Source organism: Schistocerca nitens, chromosome 2, assembly GCF_023898315.1.
Source record: "Schistocerca nitens isolate TAMUIC-IGC-003100 chromosome 2, iqSchNite1.1, whole genome shotgun sequence".
In the NCBI taxonomy this organism is placed as follows: domain Eukaryota; kingdom Metazoa; phylum Arthropoda; class Insecta; order Orthoptera; family Acrididae; genus Schistocerca; species Schistocerca nitens.
Genome location: NC_064615.1, coordinates 580,439,776 through 580,461,386, shown reverse-complemented (window position 1 = coordinate 580,461,386; position 21,611 = coordinate 580,439,776).

The window sequence follows — 21,611 nt, the reverse complement described above, 5'->3', positions numbered from 1 at the left end:
GAAGAGAAAATTGGTGATTGAAATTTCGTAAATAGATCTCGCCGCAAAGAAAACCGCCTTTGTTTCAGTGACTGCCACCCCAACTCGCGTATCTTATCAGTGACACTCTCACCCCTATTGCGCAATAACGCGAAACGAGCTGCCCCTCTTTGCACTTTTTCGGTGTTCTCCGCCAATCCTACCTGGCAAGGATCCCATATTCAACATTCTCTTCAGTGTCAAGTGTATAAACATATTTTGCTAATACATTAAAAGCATGCGAATATGAACAACTATTAGCTGTATTATGGAATGACGACAATGAAAATTTGAGCTAGGCCTTACCACGTGGCTATTCGTGCACGAGTTACGGCTAGATACAAACTTCCATGTGTCGTCAATCATGTGTCTAAAACCTGTACTTGTACATCTATTAAGTATGTTTCCGTAGAGGGAAAACTTTATATTTGAAAGTCGTTCGTCCGGTATCGGCGGATAAATACGGTATTGCACTGCCTGTGTTATTCTGAATTACAAAGCAATGTTCCTTCGGACACGCATAATGCAGAATAATGCAGCCACTGGAATGTCATATTGTGTTAATGTTTTCATCAAACATGCTTTCCCATCAATTCATTCAAAACAACCTCTCTTAAGTGTAATGCTCCGAAATTATAGCACCGATGAGAGATGGACAGGTGGAAGGGGTCATTTGACTGCAGGGCATTCTTCGTAATTTTCACTTTGCTCCCTTCCCCGTTATGAGAAAATGGAATTTATAGACGTCTCTTGTTGGAAATATAACTAGGTTTCACGTGGTGTGGGGTTTTTTAATTGATAAAAAGTATATTTTTCGAGTGGTGGAAGTTTTTGACGCTTTCATAAAATGCCCAAAAAATTGCTGCTATTCAGCGCGCTGTAACGTCGATTTTGTTCGTCAGAAAATCAAACCTGGCTAGTGCACTACATAGGAAATTTCGTCTACTTTAATTTTGTATAGAGCTGTAATCCTCAAAAAACGCATAATGTGGATCAGGGCCGCCCACGGCGTTCCAAACTTCAGCGTGTGTGGAACGCGGGCGTGTCAAAGAGCGGCCTGCCACTCGGATTTGCTCGGTCCTTCTCGGAAGTACCCGGAACAGCGCGACATTTCATGTAGCGTTGCCGTGCGGGTTTTTTCGGTCGGCACAGCCCTCGTATCGTAGTGTCACCGCTGTTTACCCTTCGCTATTTGTTCATGGTATGAAGGACGTTCACAGGTCCAGTGGCTGTTTACGCAAAAAGAGGCAAACGAGCGATCTATCGTCACAGTCCTTTCTACAGCTACACCTACGTGATTACTCTGGGATTCACAATAAAGTACCTGTCAGAGGGTTTAATGGACCACATTCGTGCTGTCTCTCTACCGTCCCACTCTCGAAAGGCGCGTGGGAGAAACGAGAACGTAAATTTTTCTGTGCGAGCCCTGATTTCTCTTATTTTATCGTGATGATAATTTCTCCCTATGTAGGTGGGTGCCAACAGAATGTTTTCGCAATCGGGGGCGAAAACTGGTGATTGAAATTTCATGAGAAGATCCCGTCGCAACGAAGAACGCCTTTGTTTTAATGATTGCCACTACAATTCACGTATCATGTCTGTGACACTATCTCCCCTATTTCGTGATAATACAGAACGTGCTGCCCTTCTTTGAACTTTTTCGATGTCATCCGTCAGTCCCATCTGATGCGGATCGCTCCACCGCACAGCAATAATCCAAGATAGTGCGAACAAGTGTGATGTAAGCAGTCTTTTAGTAGACCTGTTGCACCCTCTAAGTGTTCTGCAAAAGAATCGCTGTCTTTAATTTGCTCTACCCACAACATTATCTATGTGATCGTTCGAAATTAGGTTATTTGTTGTAATCCCTAAGTATTTAGCTGAATTTACAGCCTTCAGATTTGTGTGACTTATCGCGTAATCCAAATTTGGCGGATTTCTTTTAGTACTCATGTAAATAACTTCACACTTTTCTTTATTCAGGGTCAACTGCCACATTCCGCACCGTGCAGATATCTAAATCATTTTGTAATTTGTTTTGGTCATTTGAAGACGGTAAACGACAGCATCATCTGCAAACAATTTAAGAGGGCTACTCCTATGTCGTTAATATAGATCAGGAACAACAGAGAGCCTATAACGCTTCCTTGGGGAACGCCGGATATTACTTCTGTTTTGCTCGATGACTTTCCGCCTAACACTAAAACTGTGACCTTTCTCACAGGAAATCATGAATCTAGTCACACAACTGAGGCGGTATTCCATAGGCACGCAGTTTGGTTAAAAGACGCCTGTGAGGAACGGTGTCGAAAGCCTTCTGGAAATCTAAAAATATGGAATCAATTTGACTTCATGGAATCAATTTGACTTCATGAGTATAAAGGGTTAGTTGTGTTTCACAAGAACGATATTTTCTGAATCCGTGCTATGTGTCAATAAATCGTCTTCTTCGAGGTAATTCATAGCGTTCGAACAAAGTGTATGTTCCAAAACCCTACTGTATTTCGACGTTAGTGATATGGGCCTGTAATTCAGCGGATTACTCCTATTTGCCTCTTTGAGGAATGGTGTGACTTGAGCAATTCTCCAGTCTTTAGGTACGGATCTTTCTATGAGCGAGCGGTTGTGTGTAATTTGTGTAATTGCTAAATATGGAGCTATTGTATCAGCATACTCTGAAAGGAACCTGACTGTTGCACAATTTGCTTTGCTACACCGATGATATCTACTATGTTTCTACCGAGCGAGGTGGCGCAGTGGTTAGACACTGGACTCGCATTCGGGAGGACGACGGTTCAATCCCGCGTCCAGTCATCCTGATTTAGGTTTTCCGTGATTTCCCTAAATCACTCCAGGCAAATGCCGGGATGGTTCCTCTGAAAGGGCACGGCCGACTTCCTTCCCCATCCTTCCCTAATCCGATGAGACCGATGACCACGCTGTCTGGTCTCCTTCCCCAAAACCAACCAACCAACCAACTATGTTTCTCATCTTGGTAGTTGTTCTTGATTGGAATTCATGAATATTTACTTCGTCTTCTTTGGTGGAGAAGTTTCGGAAAACAGTGTTTAATAACACTGCTTTAGTGGCACTGTCATCAGTGACTTCGCCGTCATGATACCCCCTATTTGTCCGTGATTATCTGTTGCTAAGAGGTCAAGTATGCTTCGAGTGGGCTCATGAACTAATTGTACAAAATAATTTTCTGAGAAAGCATTCAGTACAATTTCGGATGATGTTTTATGCCTGCTGCCAGCTTTAAACGTATAATTTTTCCAATATATCGAGGGTAGATTGAAGTCACCACCGACTATAATTGTATGAGCGGGGTACTTATTTGAAATGAGACTCAAGTTTTCTTTGAACTGTTCAGCAACTATATCTTCTGAGTCGGGGGTCAGTAAAACGATCCAATTAATAGTTTAGTCCGATTGTCAAGTATAACCTCTACCCATACTATTTCGCAGGAACGAACTGCTTCGCCGGCGGAGGTGGCCGTGCGGTTCTAGGCGCTCCAGTCCGGAGCCGCGCTGCTGCTACGGTGGCAGGTTCGAATCCTGCCTCGGGCATGGGTGTGTGTGATGTCCTTAGGTTAGTTAGGTTTAAGTAGTTCTAAGTTCTAGGGGACTAATGACCACAGCAGTTGAGTCCCATAGTGCTCAGAGCCATTTTGAACGAACTACTTCAGTTTCACTACAAGGTAAACTACTTTTGACAGCAATAAAGACTCCACCACAAACTGTATTTAATCTATCCTTTCTGAACACTGTTAAGTAGTTTGAAAAAAAAATCGGCTGAACTTATTTCCGGCTTTAGCCAGTTTTCCATACCTATAACTAAGCTTTAGTGCTTTCTATTCGGGCTTGGTGCTCTGGTTCTTTCCCAACACAGCTACGACAATTTACAACTACAGTACCGGTTGTTGCTGCAACTATCTTCTAGACGGATTTGGAATGACAAAATAGAGGGATGAGAATTCTCACTTCTCACATGCGACAGGTACTACTTATTTGCTATTAAACGACATTACAGTACCATGCAGAGAGAATTTAAGCATTTAGATGACAATGAAAGAGCAAAAAGTACTTTGTGCTAAATTCGCAGGTGCGGACACTTGAAGAAATAATTGCTGCTGTTAATGTTAATAATTATTACTGTTAATAATTATTGGTGTTAATGATAAAGCATCATCACCAACTGAAACCGCATCTTATAACATGCCGAGTGTTCCCGATTGTAATGCATGAAATGTGATATGTAATTTCATTTCTGGCGGCAGTGCTTCATGCATTACAATATCTTTATTCCTTATCGCTGGTTTCGGCGTGTCTGCAGTCAGATATGAAACCATTTGCGTGCAACTCATTCCACGCAACGAGTGGCGCATCCCAATATCGTCGTGTAAACTGGGCTTAAGTTTCATAAGCTTGCGCGACCGGGTTTCAGAACAGCAACGTGGCCCTTGCTACCTGCCCAAAGTCAGGCCGTCGTTGGTTGCCTGCCTGCGGTCGCTAGGCAACGGAAAAAGACGCTACCGAGCTGTCACTACCAAATACTCGTCTCCCGGACTATAGTCAGGCATGAACGGAAAGATTTTAAGTTGCACTGCTGGTTGTCATTATGTGGATTAGTCCATACGCTGTTGCCCAGTGAGGGCCGGATAGTAGGGCACTAACATGGCATCTGTCGGTTTACATGGCACAGTTGTCTGACCGAAAATGGCTGTACTAATGCCCTTGGGTTGACGCTGCAGAACGGTCGTGTCAGAAGTTTGTGATTGTGGCATGGTAAATGAGGTAGGCACATAGGATATGCAGTCGGAATGTTATTTGTCCCTGCAAACACTAAATTTGTTGTTTCACTGCACAGTGTGTTACGTTACATAATGGTTGTGAGTATGGGGCAGTTGTACCAAAATTCTGTGTACAGTGCAGCAAGTTCGGAAGATATAAAATCAGTTGGTACACATGTAGGTCTTGAGGGATCATCAAAACTTGCTTTATTAAGTTTGGAGCACCAGTTCACCGTTAAAGGTGGCCATTGTTGTGTTCCATACACTATTCTATGCAATAATGTCAGCACTCGCGTGCTATTCTAATTTGCACACCATTCCTTGCAAGTACTGTGGGTACTGAGCAGGAGTCGTCAAACATTGGAAACCAGCCAGTGGGCATGAAGTTGTGTCCTGCTGTCATCGCCGGCCGCGGTGGTCTAGCGGTTCTAGGCGCTCAGTCCGGAACCGCGCGACTGCTACGGTCGCAGGTTCGAATCCTGCCTCGGGCATGGATGTGTGTGCTGTCCTTAGGTTAGTTAGGTTTAAGTAGTTCTAAGTTCTAGGGGACTGATGCCCACAGATGTTAAGTCCCATAGTGCTCAGAGCCATTTGAACCATTTTTTTTTAACCTGCTGCCATCACTGGTCTTTGGGGTACTGTTCCCAAACTCTGTGAAACACAATATTGGTATCCTTTGGTACTTGGGTACCAGAAGTCGTTTTGCAAATTTTGGATCTGTGTAATGAACAAATGATAAAGTAATTCAGAAGAAAGCTAGTTTAGCTAGGTAGTGTCTTGAGTATCAATTTCATAAACTTACAATCACCCAACAGCTACGTTGTACATTCAACTGGCTCAGTGGGTTAGGTCATAATGTATCTGATCTGTGAGTCAGAGTTGCCTTATTTGATACACATAACACACAGTTTATTTCAAATTCAAATACAAATTTAACCATTTGCTACATAACATTTAAACAAAATTTTTTGAACGTTTTTCTCTTAACTCTGTTCTCCAATTATGTGGGCTACACATATTTCCAATTGATTTTGAAAATTTTCTGCACTGAATCTGTTGTATAGTTAAGGGTATATTGAACCACATCGAGACTGACCCTAAACATAATTTTCCAGACCTTGTCTTCTTATTCTGAATGTCATGCAACAAATTGTCTGAGACCGGAGAACACGTGTGTATGTGCTACAGTCATTGCCCACCATCTTCTTTTACATGTCTTTGTTTTTTGTTTTGCAATGACAAAATATAATTAGCCACATTCACAGCTGCAAATGCTCTGACCACGATCTGTCTGTGATCTCGTTGGCTCTATACGAATTCAAATGAATGTTGGCTCCATTGTAATGCCACCGTACCATAACTATTGGCCAGTGCTGGCGCCAACATTGGCACTAATGTGTGGACAAGGGGCAATGTAAAGAGCCCCGTACATGAGCGACAGAGCGCAGTGGATCGTCGCATGCAATATCACCTGCAATCGGTCGCTCGTCTTGATGCCCCACGCATGAGCAAATTCCCAAGCAATTTCAGTCAGTATTTTGAACATCAATGTGTCAAGAAGTTCTGCTATGGAAAATGAACTGCTGTGTTTAGCAGCAACTGCATTTGATTTATGTATCACCACGAACACTTGCAAAATATAAACTGAAAATAAACGACAATTACAATTTATTAAATTTGTTTTGAAATGTCTTTCTTGGGAACTGTAGGTTACATTACATAATATATTACATTTTTCACTATGTATGTCTTTCCAATGTGCCAATAATTTTTTTTATTCGTAGTTTAACTGCAAGTATTTACACAATTTACTCAATCTCAATGTGTCTACAAAGATGTTCTCAAAGGCAACACTACCGATTACCATAACTCTTCTTATAACTTGTATGAAGGAGAATTAGATTATATAAAATAACAAGGGACTTGAGAATAGCTGTATAATAGATTTGCCCTGAAATTCAAATTAAAATATTTTCTTAACATTACAATAGGAATGCGTGTTGTTCTGTTTCGAAGTTAAAAACTTTAATACTTATAATTATTTCACAAGTAACTCAAAATGATAAGATGGAGCCCTTTGTATCCAGACTATTATCACAGTCTACCATACCAGTTGCGACACTCCATCTCGTTTTCGTTACCCACAATGACAGCAGCGCTCCAAGCGGCCAACAAGCGATACTTATGAATACTGTATCGGATGAGGGTCAGTACTAACATATATATTAATTTGTTATATAGTTTTTCAATAACAAGTATAAGTAGTGCCATAAAAATCGACAAAAACTAAAAAATGACACTACATTTGTAATTACTTAGTTTCCTAAGGAGCCTGGGTGGTACGAAACAGTACAGTACAGTATGGTTTATTTATGATTGTCTTGTAACATACAGACTCTTAAATAACAAGGAATTGCTAGTAAACACCAGAACACCTGACGTTTAGCAGAAAGATGTCATATATCTACCCAACAAAGCAGAGTTTTGTTCGCAACACTTTCAGCCAAATCAGTGAACGTGGAATGTCACAAACATCTATGAAATGTAATACCTACGGTTTTTTTTAACTGCCAAATAAGCCAACACAATTGCAGTTTAAGGGAAAACCACACAGACTTTATAATAAATCGTCGAAAGCAATAAAACTGTTCCCCAACATGGAAGAAACCAATACTACTATTGTTCCTAAATCTGAGCTGAAAACATAAAGAATCCTCAACACTTTCGTTTATATTTACAAAAATATTCGTGCATTAGCAAGTCGAGTGAAGTGTAAGAATGGGCGAATCATTAGCTTCCCTAAAAAATTTTCTAATTGTCAAGAACAGTACTTATGATAATAACAACAGACAACGACAGAAATACAGGGTGGCGAACGAAATGTGTTACCATTTTGTTTTTGAATATAAACTTTATTGTCAATAAAATCTGAAAGGAACATATACTACAATGAAGTGCCGTCCATGGAGATTTGTTCTAACTCAGCACATGCTCAAATGTCCACCATTTCGTTTCCTAACTTCCTTCAAACGAACACTGAAGTTAGTGATTACCCTACGGCTGTCTTCCGTAATTTCATTGCAAGCTTGAAGAATAAGTCTTCTGAGCTCCATTAAATCACGTGGACTTTTCGGAAAAAAAAATTTCCTTTAGGTACCCCCAAAGAAAAAAGTTACATAGATTGAGGTCTGGACTATTGGAGGGCCAATTTTGTCCGTAATTGAAGCGACCTGGAAACCTGAGTGAAATGATCCAGATGTCGAAATGCTCGTGTAAAAACTCCAACACAGTGTTTGCAGTATGTGGCTTTGCTCCATCTTGCATGAACCACTGCGTGTTGAAGGGCAAGGCAGTAGCAAGAAGATGTGGAATGAAGCTATTGCGAAGGATGCTCAAATAACGCTCGCTGTTCACAGTTTCTTCAAAGGAAAAGGGTCCAATAAGTGCATGACAGGAAATTGCTACCCACGCTGTAATCCTCGGAGCACAATGTTGTCGTTCATGAAGCACTTGTGCGTTTTCAGTGGCCCAAAAGCGTACATTTTGTTTGTTAAGCATACCATCTAAATGAAAATGCGCCTCGTCTGAAAACCAAACATTGTTGAGAGTTTCTTCCCTGTCCTCCGCCCACTGAGCAAACAGCAGTCTCTGCTCCTTGTGTTCTTCAGTGAGCTTCTGTGCACATGTCATCTTGTATGGGTACATATGGAGGTCACTTTTAAGAATGCGTTGAACGGAGCGCCTGGATATTCCCAGTTGCAATGCTGCCTTTCTACACGATTTCCCGGGACTTCTCTGTAGAGCAAGTCGTACCGCTTCAATATTCTCCGGCGAACAAACAGGCTTAGGCCGAGGTCGGTTCGCTTCCAATGCTGTTCCTTCCTGTACAGATTTATCGTACAACCTGTGGATGGTCTTCTTGCAAGGGACCCATCGTATGTTAAACTGTTGTCGAAAACACCTCCGAGTCACAACAAGGTTTTCCGTTTCATGAAAAAGTAACACAATTTTCGATCGTTGTTGTGTCGTCAGTTTTCCATTGTCAGCCACTGCTGCTTACCAGTCTCGTAGCCGCAGTCTCGTGAATTACACGTCATTTCGTAACTCATTTGTTTTTCCAAGCTCTGCTGGTACTGCTGTGCGTCGTAAATTGTGAAAGAAACAATTGGTAACACATTTCGTGCGCCACCCTGTATATGCTTCTCGTTCGTGAAATATATGTTTATATTCTCTTGCTTTCAGCGGAATTACGTGCAAATGTACATATATGCGAAAGTATGTCTTCGTGAATCAGTTGTTACTTTAATCATTGAATCACTGTGATTTGGTTGTGTTTTACGTGTGTTTCACGACAATTCATGTCTCTTGGTAATATAATAACGCATGGAACGTAAAACTATAACAACTACTTAGTTAGTCAAGTAGAAAATAATTAAACACAAGCATTATCCCTACGACGCATGTGTGTGTGTGTGTGTGTGTGTGTGTGTGTGTGTGTGTGCTTTCTCACGGTTGGAGCGCTAGTTTCGCTCTAGCTGTCAAGCGGTAACAGATTTCCCACCAAAGAGTGTCGTGACTGTATGTATTAGACTGTGCTATTACTACGAACATCCCATCAATTCTGCTTCTGTAGCACAAGCTTCGAAATGCTAATTACTCCTTAAAATGCCAACTCTGGCTTCCAATTAACTCCTTAAGCCAGATGTAGTACAAAATTCCAAAAAAGTCGATTTTTTTTTAATTTCGTTATCTACTACATTGGTTCTTTAAGAGTAACATCGCAAAATTTCATCATGGAATTCTGGCTAGAATTACGTTTAAAAAAAAAAATTGTTTGGGCGTCTGCGATTGCCATGCCCACTCTTTCTGTGCTGTTATCCACACCTTCTCTACGCTAGAAATTTTTTGTGCGTTAATTTTTCTTTCACAAAATCGAAACGAACTGCAGAAGACCATAGAAAGATTATCTTTGTCTGTTTACCCGCTCCTTTGTTTACAACGAGTTTTTTTTAATAGTACGTGCTACAAACTAATTTGTTTTTACTTTTTCTATATCACCCTGTTTTGCTCGAAATGGGTCTAAACAGTAGACGGATATTCAAAAAAAGTGTGGAAATGTCGAATTTTATAGGAAATTTAAATAACAGTGTTACAGCAGCTGTCCCTAAGTGTGAAGAACCATTTTCGACAAAGTCACTTTCACTGAAGTAGAAAATTAGTGAAGAAATTGATGATGCTGTGTACAGTGCCAAAAACGAGTCTTCCATTGGATTTAGGTTAAAACCAAGTTTCAGGTACCTAGGCAATGCTGAACTGCTGAATAAATGTGTACATGGGTAAACACAGAGTATCAGAGTTACAGTCACCTTATGTGGAGGTATTGTCCAAAAACCGTATTTGTGTCCTCAATTGTTGTGAAGAGAGCTGCATGTGATGCCTGTCTACTGTTCAGTAGTGGAAATGTGGATAGCATTAGGTGCCTGCAGAGACTAGGCTTCCATCCAGGTGCATTCACACTGAAGTATCAATGAAGCGCGACTGGACGAGTTGCTACAAATGGACTTGCTGTCTTTGCTCTCAGGAGATTTTATAGTTAGAACGGTTAGGCACTGTACTGTTGCGAACTTATACGATTCTGCGACTTCACCTCCGGGTAGGGAGTCGTCATTGAGTACGCAGCGTTCAGTGACTGAGAGCACTTCTTCTGCCTATACTCACGTTGAGACTTTATCTGAACTTCGTCAATGTTGCTGGGAGTTGGCGTTTTTAGTCTGTAGAACACAGAGAGGAGAAGACAGTATTAGATTATACTAGTCAGAGGACCGTCTTCTGCCGTCCTAGTGTTGTTGAATGAGGTTTCCTTTATATTTTGTGGCTGGAGTTCTTCCGTCATCGCGGACGTGTAGGAGAACCATCACTCTGACGCACGGGACACAGTACATACGGTGATATTGCTAATTGCTTTGGCTTATCAGAGCTATAAAGCTAAATAGCTGCGATCACGTAAATTTTATTTCCACTGAGATTGCACGCCGCTGTAGATCATCTTTAAAAGTAGTGTCTTCTAGTGTTTGATACGTAGATGATGTCAGTCATCTCACGTTATTTATATTAAGTCGCGGTGCCATAAAAAAGGGGCAGATTTGGGCAATTGATCAAACATATTAGTTACCTCTTTATGTCCAATGGACATTGATGTATAAATATTTGTAATATATAAAGTAGTTTTAATCTACAATAAATGTATAAGCAGAAATAGCATTTATCATTTGTAGTTACTAGTCCCCTTAATCATTCATTTATGTTTATGTTGTAATTTATATGTTAAAGAGCAAGAAGGAGGAAATAATATTCCAACCAAGAGATCCTAAGATCTGCTTCAGGGGTTAGGCAGACAGGGCCAAGTCTCGATTTTCGCGTTCAGTATTTTCCGTTGCGCACATTCATTTTTACACCCGCCTGAAGTACCATCTTGGAAGTGTTAGTATGAAGTATACTGACAATCTTAAATGGTCCATTATAAATGAATTTAAATTTTGAAATCTCATTATCAATCTCGCTTGATTTCTCGTTCACTTTAACGAGAACGAGGTCGCCAATTGCAAGTTTAGCAAACGGCGCTTTCGCGTCAAGACGCCATATTCGTTTCTTTCTTCACCTCAATGTCAAGCGAAGAGAAATCAATTATCTCTTCAACGAAACTCTCAGACATATGCCCTAATAGGATTTCCTCCAGAGTGAACCCTTCAGATTCGTGCATCAAATCATTCATAATTTTTCAAAATAGCCGTGCCATTGATTATCGTTGCATATGGAGAGTCTCAGTTCCGTTGCGAGCAGAGAGGAGAAGGAGCAGCTTGAGGCATGAAAGAGTGTGAAAGTCTTTGTTGGGCGCTCCCGCAGACGCGGGTTGCAGCTATGATCGCGCCAGCTTAGGCGCGCCTAATTCGTTAACCCGTGAGTTTTGAGAGCGCGGTAGCACACAGGTGAAGGAAGCTGCAATTCTAAGTATTGCCTGTCCCACAATTATCTGTGGCTCTGGAGAACCCTCAGGGTCCTCAACCAGGAACAGCAGTAACACATCATTGTCGTCGGCTACGTTCTTCATTGACCGCGCAACACAACATAGTAAGATTGTTAACTGACGGTTATAGTGTTGTAGAATCATTAACCAGCGACATTGCTTTCACAAAGTATGACTAACTTAAATAATAACGTGCAATTGTTAAAACTTGTAGGACACCTGTGTTGTCATTGTCCTAAGACATTATTGCCAGGCATGGTTCCTTTCCTTTCCATGCAATCACTGAGTGGCGAAAGAATATGAAAATTGATTAACTATTTACTGCCCAGTTTTGTGTGTTTGCTAATGACCAGTTTCAGTCTAAAATGGCTCTGAGCACTATGGAACTCAACTGCTGTGGTCATCAGTCCCCTAGAACTTAGAACTACTTAAACCTAACTAACCTAAGGACATCACACACATCCATGCCCGAGGCAGGATTCGAACCTGCGACCGTAACAGTCGCACGGCTCTTTCAGTCTAAATTTTCTGCCTCAGTAACTGTTCATTTTTCATTGCATAACAGACGCTTAAATCATTTTTCACTTTTAAGTATTAACTTGATTCAGTTAACGTGATAAAGTTTAATTGACAAAACTAGTAACTAAAGATACGGCACAAATTAAGAACGCACAATTTCTTTTATTCTGTGTTTAGCTTAGCGCGTGACTTCTACTGGTTGGGTATGTATTGAAGTGTTGCTATATTAAAAGTATAATCAGTTGCCTGTTTACTTAAAGTAAATTCACTTCAGTCTTTCAATAATGAAAAGTAAGTTGCTTGCCTTTTTCTAAATTTTGCATTACTTTACACTGAGGTTACTGAAAGTCATTTCTTACATTAAAAAGTTTACGTTAAGCCAGTCATTTATATAACAAGTAACTCCATTTAACTTTACTTTCAGAATTTAGTATTTCAGAATAAGTAACTGCAAACTCAGTGCTTTGTCATTAATTTATTTTCTCGTGAACTGTTGTCCTGTGAAAAAGCGACAACCTATTGTTGCTACATCAGTGATTATTTGCTTAAATTCCTTTGCCAGTACCTTTCTTAAGATTCTGGAGATTCATTGCCCACAAGCTGGCGACCATTTAATTATCCCATTTTTAGCTAATCAGTGTTTTCCTTGGATTATCAGTTATTTTTGTAGTAAATATTATGTGGTACACTCCCCCCTTCCCCCCTCGCCTGTATGGGTCATGAGCGATTGCACTATATTTCACACTTTTCAAAGTTATCATCAGTATTTAGCTTAGTTTAGAACGGATTCTATTCAGATTCAGAAAGTCTACAACAGTCTCTTGTTCACTTTCCTCTAACTGGTGTTATTTTCCCTTGGTAACATAACCTCACTCACTGTAAAATTTCATTTGGCTAATGTGATTGCGGTCACTTATATCGCAATCCATTAGGCTGATTAGGAAGGGGAAGGTTACAGTTTCACAGAGATACTTAAGGGACTGAACTGGAAAACTCTTGAAGATAGGCGTAAACTATCCTGAGAAAGTCTATTAACAAAGTTTCAAGTACCAGCTTTAAATGATTACTCTATGAATATATAACAACCCCTATATATCACTCACATAGGGATTGTGAGTATAAGATTATAATAATTACTGCACATTCAAAGAATCATTCTTCCTTTGCTCTATACACGAATGGAACACGAAGAAACCCAAATAACTAATACAATGGGATGTGTCCTGTGCCATGCAGTATAGATGTAGAAGTAGAAACAAAAATCAGTCCCGCACGTTTTATTAGCCTCTTACGAAAATGTAAACTGTGAATTTCCAGTTCCATTGCTTGATTAGTTTACAAGTAAAGGTGGATTATAGAAATTATGGTAATTAAAAATTAAAATCCTTATAAGATGTATATCAATGTGCATTTTCAAACATAAATTGCACAGAATATGAAGCATTATGTTGTACATAATAGTTTTAAGCTTTACTATTTTACTTGTAATATATTTGGAGATATATATGTTTAAGTACAAGAATGCATTTTGCCCTATGCCTGTCCTTAAGAGTAGCTCGTGGTCCATGGGTAACTATAAATTCTAATGTAAATTTCTTACTCATTGTGGGCAAAGTGAAACGAAACAAAATTGTGTAGCCATTTTTGATAAATAGAGAAACGAGCTGCAACCACATTGCCACACATACACACTGCTGCTAACCAGCCAGGCTGCCATATTGCCTTCACGGATCGAAAGTGATCCATCACATTGTCTGGGATTTCCATGTGACCAGCGATGGGCAACCGACCTCTGTGATTTGCTCGCATACATGTGATCTATGAAGCGATTGGTTATCCATGCGATGGATCCCTTAAGAAAGGTTTGTGGATGTAGGTAGATTATGAATAAGTCGGTGACTATTTCCAGTTCCTTCGTCTTTTTAAAATACCTCTGATCATACAACTTACGATTTTCATTATACTGATAAAAAATAAAATTATTTTGGCATGCTTTTCCTAATATTTCTAAAAGATATAGAAACGACGAAAAAACATCGATGTATCATTGTTAATAGCAGCGATATTTTTCCGTGTGAAAATCGATATTTGTAATAATGAGTATCTCTCGAGTCGGAGACGACGAAAAATCTCGACTGGCGGAAGCTATAAGATATACATTGGCTGCACCGTGAATGCCTTCATAAAATGTTTTGAGAATGAACTTTAAGTGAAGAAAGCTGGAATACTAAAACCACATCACTCCCATAGGGACCACAAGACAAGATTAGTTAGAGAATGCATGGAGGTATTGAACCAACCATCTATCCATGCTTCATACGTCAAGTTCTGGTAACTGGTACAATGGAAATTACTCTGTACCTTGCTCTTCACAGTGGATTGCCTGAACACAGATGTAGATGTTTATTTACAAGCTCGCAATAAAAATACTATCCATTATCGGAACTGCCATTATTTTCACAATAACAAATTTCCATATAGGTTATGCATGATTCGGAATGTGGCTTTATGTTCTAGTGCAAAAGTCTGAAACATGTTAGCTGTGGACATTAGGTAGGAAATTGAAAATCCCCAAATATTTAAACAAAAAGCAAGCCATTCCTTCTACAAAATATCTGAATACTTGCACTCAGGAACCTAAATTCTGCCTAACTCTAATATTTGTATCAGGTAGAACATGAATTTGCCAGTATGTAGACAGCGAATAGCAGCCTGTGTAAAGTTAAAATGCTTTGTGTAAAGAGCAAATTGAAAGAAAATTTGTTGGAAAATTCATTCTACTTAGTGAACGTTTAGCATGTATGAGGATGAGGATGCATGTGCATGTAGTTTTATCTTATACTGAGTTTCCATTTAGTGTATGCATAAATATACATTATTTTCAGTTATAAAAGTATTTTAATTTTTTCAAGAGGCCTTTTAGACATTACTGATATGAATGTCTCATGGTGTATCCATAAATACTAATTCCAATATCTTAGTGCATCATGTATCTTTTTACTTTCATGTTTTATGATGTAACAATAGTTGATATGAGGGCTATCATTAATCTTCCATATTGTATCCTAGTGTATCAATTATTGTAAATTTTATGAGAAATTCATGATTGTAAATACTGTAAAAACAGCTTGAATAGATTATTGCTAGTCATAATTCATTGTTAGTACACTTTATAGAAGTAGGCGGCAGTGTTAATTTGACTCGTTCCACATCCTTGAAGGCTCTCCTTCGTGATACGCTTGATTGAACATGATGTGTGAACGTGTGAATGAGCCCAACTATGCAGGTGAAAACTCATAAATAAACATGTCGCTACCCTACTGTGAACGAACTTACCCATGATCTGAAATACGTCACTTCCGCCAAGTCACATGTTGCATTAGGGCAAAGGGAAATCATATCAGCTTGCTGAGAATACAGGGCAACCTCCTGAAGCTTATGACACTGAGCCTGATGGAAGGTGTGTGGTCCAGAGACTGCCACGAACTTGCTAGCCGGGGCAGATGATGTGGTGGTTTACATCTTTGCACAGAAAAGGCACGATAATGATCCTGGCACTGTGCTACAATATGTGGTCACGCTGTTGTTGAAGATTTCCTTCTTCCTGGATCTTCTCCCCAGAAGTGCAATGATTTTGTAGGGGACACTTAACTTTTTGATCATCATCCACTGACTGTGAGCAGCCTCTGTTGTTTCAATGATTTGGGCATGCACAACTTAATCCAAATTCGTGCATTCACACGTTCACACATCATGTTCAATCAAGTGTATCATGAAGGAGAGCCTTCAAAGATGTGGAACGAGTCGAATTAACACTGCCGCCTACTTCTGTAAAATGTACTAACAATAAATTATGATTAGCAATACTCTATTCAAGCTGCTTTTTACAGTATTTACAATCATGAGTTTCTCATAAAATTTACAATAATGGATACACTAGGAACATTCTCCTTCAAACAACTTGATTATCGTGCACTAAATGCACACACTGACCTAGGTGGAGTAATGGTTAATGTACTGCATTCACATTCAGAATCCTTGGTGTCCCTAAATTGATTAAGGTGAGTTACAAGGTGGTTCTTTTGAGAATTATATGGCTAGTTTCGTTACCTATGTTAGCCTCTCCTAACTTATGCTCCAACTCTAATGTCCTTGTTGAAAACTCCGGTCTTGTTTGTTTTACTTACTTTAGCAAATGCCTACAACATACAACTGGAAACAAAGTACCCAGGCTCTTTGCTCACAAGAACTATTGCAGATGCATTAAAGGTTCTTATACAAGCAAGAAATGTATGAATGCGGTTGCTCTTCAGAATGCACAATGTTGTAACGATGCAGTAACTTTTCATGGAACCCTTGTCTTATGGACACGAGTGTAATATGACTAAAAACGTTCGTTTTAAGAAGCTATATGACAATACTCGACAGTGGATAGAAGTAATTGGCCAGTAGAAATTCTTTAATCATTCTCAAACTCTATTTAGTTACAAGGCATTTATTATTCTCTGTCAGGTTGTTGAATATATGTGTACCAATATATTTTGCTCCATGAGTATACTGTCTATCCAAAACGTTCCAAGATTGGTTTTGTTCATGATATACATATGATGTCAGCACAGTAACTATGGTGTCACTTTGAACTAACAACTGTAAACAATAGACATACATTCAACCAGTCAGTTGTGAGTAAGCAGTTTTAAGTAATGGTCATGTCGGTTTAGTGTGTCAGTGTTGGTGTGTTGCAAATCACAATGGAGAAACGTTCCTACATCAAGTGTTCAAGACATTCTCCAAAATGTCTGAAGAAGGGAAAAGGTATGTATGAAGCTGGTCCTGGGTGCCTCGGCTCCCAGACAAAAATGATGCGATTATTTATGGTGTCACAGGTTGGAACATAGAAAGAAAACATGATAATAAGAGAAAAAATTGTAGTTAAAAAAAGGTAAGCAGTAAATGAAATTTCTGCCGATGGGAATGTTATTTGAGCGATGTATAGTCTTGCGTTACCAGGAAAAACCAGCAGCAAAATTGTCATGAAACGTGAAAAGAAATTATATGTCATGTGACAATGTTTTTACTTAACTAAATAAAAACAAAGAAACATTTTCGATTTTTATTTCTATGCCATGAAGATCGATGATACTGTAAAGTAATGCAAAAATATAAATAATAGAGATAAAAGTCATAAATATATGCAGATTTATATTTTGATGAGCTGGATGTCCAGATTCATTCGTCATTTGTGATAATTTTGTGAGATTGGAGTGAATTTTACAGACTGTCTGTTATTGTGTAAATGTGATGCATTGTTCAAAGTGTAAGCAGTTTGGAATACACCAGGGAGTTAATTCGAAAATGCAAAACTGAGTTTTAATGTTTTGAATGGATGCAGTGGCCCAGAGAATCATTTATAAACCACAGTCCAAAGTGTTAAATATCATTATTTTTGCATATACCTATCCCACCTAAGAATTTTGTATTGACTTATTATGCAACAAATCCATTTCACAGAAGTTGTTGATTACTGTTACTGGCAAATTCCGTGGCCAAACAATGGTTTCTGCTGGTTTATAGACCACAAAACATCGACTATTATTTGAATAGACTGTCTTTTTCGTGGTAAATACGATCATGTTTTGACTTTAATTCCAAAGTTTGTTTTGCCATTAGAGCGATGTTCACAGATTGTTGGCGCGTTTACCCATCTCTTCAGATCACGTGAATCCTTCCTTCCACGAAATACTTGTGTCTGCAAATCTCCATGTCCGCATATCTCCGGACACCGTTAAGAACGTGTCAGAAAAATTTCTGTCTTATTACCACTGTAGTGACAGTTTTTTCAGACCAGAAAACTAGTGATGTTAAGTAATGTTCTACAACTCCGTCGCTTTTGGAAATCCAGTGTATACAGGGTGTTACAAAAAGGTACGGCCAAACTTTCAGGAAACATTCCTCACACACAAATAAAGAAAAGATTTTATGTGGACATGTGTCCGGAAACGCTTAATTTCCATGTCATAGCCCATTTTAGTTTCGTCAGTATGTACTGTACTTCCTCGATTCACCGCCATGATTTCATACGGGATACTCTACCTGTGCTGCTAGAACATGTGCCTTTCCCAGATAGCACAGTAAGCCGGTTTCAAACTTGTTTCCAGATGTAAAGTTCAAGTTTATAAGCTTGATCAAAGCTGGAATATTCTGGCCTGTTAGTTGGATTCAAGCTTGAAACAAACATCAAAGTTGGCAGAGTTCAAGCTATATTTCAAGCTTGACTTATCAAGTTTGGTTCCAGCTGTATCTACACACGTGGAATACAGCCTGGTATTTACAGCTTGTTTTAAGCTACATAATTATTAATTTGAATTTATTGATCCTAATTAATTAAATAAATATCAGAATGGAAATGGTGTGAAAAAAAATTATCAAGACACGTATGTTTAAAAAATTTCATTTTCAAAGTGTTTAAAATTGTTTTAATTTAAAATTTAATTATTCTGAAGCCCCCTCCGGCCCCAGCACACAGACCAGAGCAGGATCAAATATCGCTGACTTCTGCTGGTATAATGCTCCTGTAACAGGTAAAAGAAAATGTTAGCCATACCTAAACATAAAAAATGTAAAACGTTGAAACTGATCAACCTAAATATAATTTATGCCCCAGATTAGCAAAATAACTTCAAACTCACTGATGTAGTAAGAATCATTAACTAGTATAAACGTCACTGAGTAAGCAGCTGCTTTTGGTGACTTCATTACAAACAGTTTTTAAAGTAATTTGAAATAACTTTTTGTTTGAAATTTTGAAAGTAAAGATGACATTTGGGTAATTTTGCGATGACTTCATGAAGAAGCCACACATCACTATTTCTAACAGTTTCAGGACCATTTAATCTGAATTATAAAGAAGCAATTACTTGAAATCATATACACCTCATACTGTAAGCTTATAAGGAAACTACCGTTTAGAAAATGTAGATGTTTTATTCTATCCACAATTATATTTTGGTGAGTAAAACTGAATCAAAATGAAATAAAAGATGAAATCGAAATGAATCTAAGAAATTACCAGTTCAGTGGAACTGAAATGTAAAAGAACAAAAAATGTTCTCCTTGTCATATTTTAATATTGCCTTTTATTAGATTTCAGCCACATTACAAATAGCCTAACAATAAAAGTAAGAAATACCAGTAGGCCTTGCAGTATTATTTCACCTAGGGAACAACAAAATTAAGAGCAATTGAAGACCAGTCAAAGCTACATAAATAAAAAAGACTGACACCTTTGTAGTGACTGGTTCTTGATGCACTTTTCCCGTTCACCATGTCATTACTATTTGTATTAGCAAAGAAACTTTTCACACTTCATGATTATTCATTCATGGCGTGACACACGCAAGTATTTACAAGTAAACAAATGTAATAGGATGATATATGTAAAAAGGCGAGATTTTAAAAAGGTAAAATAACATTAAGTTTTAATTTATTGGTGCCATGTACTAGAGATCTAGTTTAAAACGACCTCTTTTTGCTGAACAACTTGTAATATGTTTTCTTAGCTGGTAATCCATTTCACTTTCATCCAGGTTCAATTTTTCTACGTAAAAGAATATGATATTTCTTTACGTTACGTAATAATATTTAACATTTGTAATATTATCGTACCACTAGAGAAAAAATGCACCAGCGTACCTGTAATACACTATATATCTTCTTCAGACCCGGTGTAACAGTAAGGCAGGGGACGCCACACACTTTCCGAAATATTTTCCAGTATAAAACAAACTTCACAACAGTCAACAATCATTAACGCACGTCACAAAAATAAAATGGCCGTAAACCTAGCAGACTGCAAGGCTTATAAACGCTTGTGGCGCTTCCCGTGGACGTCTATGGAAGCTATGCTGCGCGCGCATCTGCTGTACAGCCTTCCAGGGAAATTACAGTTTATTTCAAGCTTGGGAAAATTATTTTAATTCAAGCTAAATTTTTACAGCTTGATGTAAACTGTGTAACAGGTTGATTTTTCAATCTTGAATTTTCAACTGAACCTAAACTCAATATCCACCTTGAAATAAGCTGTGTAACAGGTTGATTTTTCAATCTTGAATTTTCAACTGAACCTAAACTCAATATCCACCTTTAAATAAGCTTGAGTGCTAGCTGGGTTACAAGTACGACACAACATGTGGTTCGTGCACGATGGAGCCCCAGCACATTTCAGTCGAAGTGTTCGTACGCTTCTCAACAACAGATTCGGTGACCGATGGATTGGTAGAGGCGGACCAATTCCATGGCCTCCACGCTCTCCTGACCTCAACCCTCTTGACTTTCATTTATGGAGGCATTTGAAAGCTCTTGTATACGCAACCCCGGTACCAAATGTAGAGACTCTTCGTGCTCGTATTGTGGACGGCTGTGATACAATACGCCATTCTCCAGGGCTGCATCAGCGCATCAGGGATTCCATGCGACGGAGAGTGGATGCATGTATCCTCGCTAACGGAGTACATTTTGAACATTTCTTGTAACAAAGTGTTTGAAGTCATGCTGGTACGTTCTGTTGCTGTGTGTTTCCATTCCATGATTAATGTGATTTGAAGAGAAGTAATAAAATGAGCTCTAACATATCATTGTACGTTGAAACGAAACAAATTGCTGCTGCATACAAGAGTAGTGGCGTAGCTGCCATAGGGCTAAGCGGGGCAGTAGCTCCATGAACGACATGCGAAAAAAGTTATGTAATATCTTCGTTGCATCAATAATTGTCGAGTACATAAACATAACAGGGTGTATTGCTTGTGCACTAAGACGCGGATCCAGCCGCCATTCGAGTGTTGTCTGTTGAAGTCGGGATTGCCATGGCTGCCAACCTCTGCGAAACTTAACGGCGAGTGGAACTGAATTACGGGCAGTGTGTTCGACAATACATTGTGTACCCACCTTTGAATATGAAATCTACACACTGTGTTTTTACGGAACATTCTTGGTGCTGCGTGTCATTTCTAACACCGATAGGTATTACACGCGAAATTACAGGCTCTACAAAGCCTGTTCTTCCGGCGTCTGCCAAGGCCTTGTTCCGCACGTCCCAGGATTCTCCGCGGCAGCGAGAAGTCACGTAGTAGCGGACAAGCAGTAATATGGCATTGAGCTTAGTTGTTTTTGTAGGGAATTCCCCGAAGCGAATGATCCCCTTGATGTGTTGTAACTAACTGCAATCTGAATTTGATAAAAGAGGAAGAGAAAAAGTGGATC